Source organism: Atta cephalotes, assembly GCF_000143395.1.
Source record: "Atta cephalotes unplaced genomic scaffold scaffold00028, whole genome shotgun sequence".
NCBI lineage: Eukaryota > Metazoa > Arthropoda > Insecta > Hymenoptera > Formicidae > Atta > Atta cephalotes.
Window position 1 is genome coordinate 1,128,688 of NW_012130092.1, and position 4,299 is coordinate 1,132,986.

A 4,299-nucleotide genomic window follows, 5' to 3' on the forward strand; every position below is an offset into this window, starting at 1 on the left:
AAGAAGTAACGTTAACGTTAAAGTAACAACTAGTAGTAGTATATATATAATAATTATTATTAAGTAAGAACTATAATTAATTACTCTCTCTCTCCTCCTCCTCTCTCTCTCTCTCTCTCCCCCCCCCCCCTCTCCTTCTCCCTTCCTCCCCCCCTCTCTTTCTAGTTTGAATCTTCTTCAGTATGAATAAGTATATATAAATAAATTTGATGATCACATAAATTAATTATCGTTATAAATTAATAATCACAGTGTACGAGAGTTATAATATAATCGAATGTTCTTGTGTTCATATCTTGTTATTGATTGTTCATTAAATTCCAGTAACAACTTCACTGTGTCGGGTCTTACGCTACTTTTCAATTTCTGATTAATTAATATGTATCATTGAAACATTCATATATTTCCAAATTAAAAAATTAACATAAAATCTCTAATTATTTGTTTCTTTATTGTGTTATAAATTCCACACTAACTAATTTTATATTTCGCAATTAATTTTTTAAAATATTCTTAATCAAAAACCGGAAATTTAGAAAACGATAATTTATTAAGAAATTAATAAATGCTAATTATGAATAAAAAAATCAAATAGCAGTCTGCGCAGTTATTATCACAGAATATCTGAAATAAGTAAGACATACGTAACGGCAACAAACGAGAAACTAAGCAACCGGAAAAAAATTTAAGAGCCTATTACTGAAGTAAAGATATAAATCGGACGGTATATTACATCGAGGGGTTCTTATTGCGGTCTCGATCGCGCGAAATTTCAGATACTGCTTTATCGAAACGCATTACTGGCAACTTCGAGAATTGGTAACCTCGAGAAGAGCAGAAATATAAAGATTACTGTTTCACGCGCGCTCAAGTGCGTCGGAGATAAAATGCAACTACGAAATATTCGTAAACGAAAAGGCGAACATTTTTTTTTGAAAAAGTGCGTCTTCAGAAGGCAATTGCAACGGAGACTATCGCGAATCGCGTCTGACTCCTAAAGAAATTCATGTAATCTCATTTCAATGCCTATACAAATACTATTGGCAAGTCAGCGAACAGAACTCTTACTACGAGACCTGAAAAAAACATTTGTATCGTATCTTACTACGTACCATTTAAAATGAATGTTTCCATTCATTAATTTTTATCATATTAAAGAATTCATTTCTTAAATAAGAAGATTTCATATGCAGATATATTCGCTTACAAAAACACGCTTGCAAAAATATATTATATTAATTAAATATATAATATTTCCGTTAAATATTAATCTAATATAAGAAATAAAAATTATATTACAGACAAATTACTTTTTCAAGAGCTAAGTAAAGAATAATAAATGGAAAACAAATAAATAGAAACAAGAATTTCAAAAAATCTTCATGTATGTTAAATATAAATACAACAAATAAAATTAATGTAATTAAATAAGAGATATATTCAAAATCTTAAATATGTCTGTGTAAATTTGTGTACATATCTGATTCTGCAAATCGCGCGCCAAGATAAAATTAAATTCTAAAAAGATTCAAGTGATTTATGTGACGAGTTCGAAAAGCTCAAAGTAGAAACACTTAAACTTCAAGTTTGAAAGTGTATACATTTCACAAAAAATCAATAGTCAAACTATTGTAACTATTCTTGTTTTCAATGAAAAATTTCACATATCAAATTAAATTAACTTCTTAGTCAGCATCTTACATCTTTTTAAAGATAGAATAACTACTTAATCTTATTGAATGGAGAACTGCTTTCTCATTGGGCAAGTTTTTCTTACACTTGCACTTTTTCTCTACTCTGTTGATTAAAAAAATATTCGTAATACCGAATTGAAATTCCAAACTCATCAAAGTAACGGAGAACGTTGTGAATTCTTTGAGAAAAAAATCGATAATATATCTTCGACGATTAATCGCAATGAGAATTATCAGGTGTACCGACTATTTTATCGGAGACGATGCGGATAGATGCTCGCGATGGGCGGTCTGACAGTTGCTACCAACTCAGACTGGACCAACAACGTAAGGAGATCGGTCGCTGCCATCTCAAGGTCTTTCAACTAGGAAACGATCGGCTTTGCCTATTAAGCTCGCCAGATAGGAAAGTAATTACCGATGCATAAATCCGCCGATTGGAAGCCCTACGGCGAGGAAGTATAACGGGCACTAGAAAGTGGCGTCTCCGAGCGTCGTTCGTAATTCGCGAGGTGCAAGTCGTGTCACGTACGAAACCGGCCATTTTGCGCATTCCGGCGGCAAAGCAGGAAGCGTCTGCTGGATTATCAGGATATAATCCTGGATAATTGCAGGTATTCTACTCCGATCCTCAACTACTTAATTAGCGCTGGAACCTGGCTTATACGCCGGAAAGGCCCATGCGATTTCTCACGCACGGTAACGCCTACCCAAGCCGTCGCCACGTAGAAATCGTGGACGTTGCATTCCCCTATTTTTTTACCCATTTTCTTCTTCAGTCAATAAGATCGATAACGAGATCGAAAACGATACATTATATTTCCTTGCTAATAAACGTTGAAACACAATGAATTATGTACTTATATAAAAATCAGCATAATAATCTTTTTATCTTAAAAAAAGATTTTGTGATACAAAGTTAACTATTGTTTAAAATTTAATATTTTATATCCAAATATTGAAATTTAAGAATAATATAAATTTAAGAAAAAATTTTTCATTATCTATAATACTGGCTACTACCTTTTATGATATAAAAAAAGAATTAATTGTATTAATGTAAAGTTACTGAAATGTACTAATATAAAGATAGCAACTCAATTTTAAAACTCCGATACAATTATATAACAAAATTATAATTTTTGTTAATATGATTATTAGATATTAACTTATTAACTTAATTTAATATTAACTTTTTCATTTTTGCTTCGCTGTTAATTGTAAAGATACTTTCAAAAATATATCAATAATGACATTTCTTCGTAAATAAATTTTTTTTTAATCTAGTGTTCTGGGAAACTATAAATAACATCTTAGCTATAAAGACATCAATTCATCAAACATATATAATTTTTAATATCAGAGCTGTGTGCGAAAAATTTTCTTTTAATCTTAAATCTTTTTATATATAGGTTATTGATTTTACAAATTTTGTGTCTCATAAAAATACGTATATACAATAAGTATTCACTATTCAAGTTATTATAAAAGTGCATATTTTCTTTCGCATGCTTATAGCAGCCTTTATGGTCATTTTGTATAAATTGAAAAAAGATGTTAAAAGATTTAAGATCTTAAAGAAGTGTCGTGAAAGATCGCTTACCGTAATGAATGTGCATTTATATGTACAAAAGATATACGAACGACGAATAGCATCGTTAATCGGCATGTCTTGCCATTATAATCTGAGATAAATCTAAGCATGCCGTTGATTAATCTTGCTAACCAAAGCGCTCAAGTAACGCGCGGTTCCATTGTCGGTCCAATTCTGTCGATTATAATTCAATGCATCGCGTTGTTGATTGAAGAAAAGAAAACTCGAATCATTTCCGCCAATTCGAGTCACGATCGATATCGTATTGCGAAAGTTCAATCGCTCAACTTCGATGATCACAGCTGCGCCGACAGAATTAACCGACTGGAACAAAAGTAAACAAAATCAAATTCAGAGATTCGATTCATAGATATTCAAATACCATAAATAAAAAATTTTTTTAAATTGCTTTTAAGAATCTTAAACCCACCGGAGTTGACATAGATTGCATATGTACAGTATGTGCAGGACTCAATTATATCTCTCCGGAGCTAACAGTGAGTCTATTGAACTCAATTAATTATAAACTTTTTTTGTCAAAAATGTCAAACAGTTTAACTTTTCTTTACGTTTCATCTATAAATTTAGATTATTCTTATTAAAATATACTTAGTATTCGTTTTTTGTATTATTTTGGCTTTTTGAAATTAATTATTAGTATTTTTTAATAAATATTAAATTACAAACTCGTCAATAATTGTTGGTGCGTTCGGAGAGACGCTATTAATACTATTTGTTATTCTATCTTCATTAATTAAATGTGAAACAAGAATAGAATGATACAAATAGCGCCTTCCCGGACCTTACAGATTTTGGCGTTAATTCTGGAGGGTTAAAAATGATAGATCAAATTTATCGAATTACATATTGTCAATGCGCAAATGAATATTGCTCTGTGTGTGTGTGTGTGTGTGTGTGTGTGTGTGTGTGTGTGTGTGTGTGTGTGTGTGTGTGTGTGTGTGTGTGTGTGTGTGTGTGTGTGTGTGTGTGTGTGTGTGTGTGTGTGTGTGT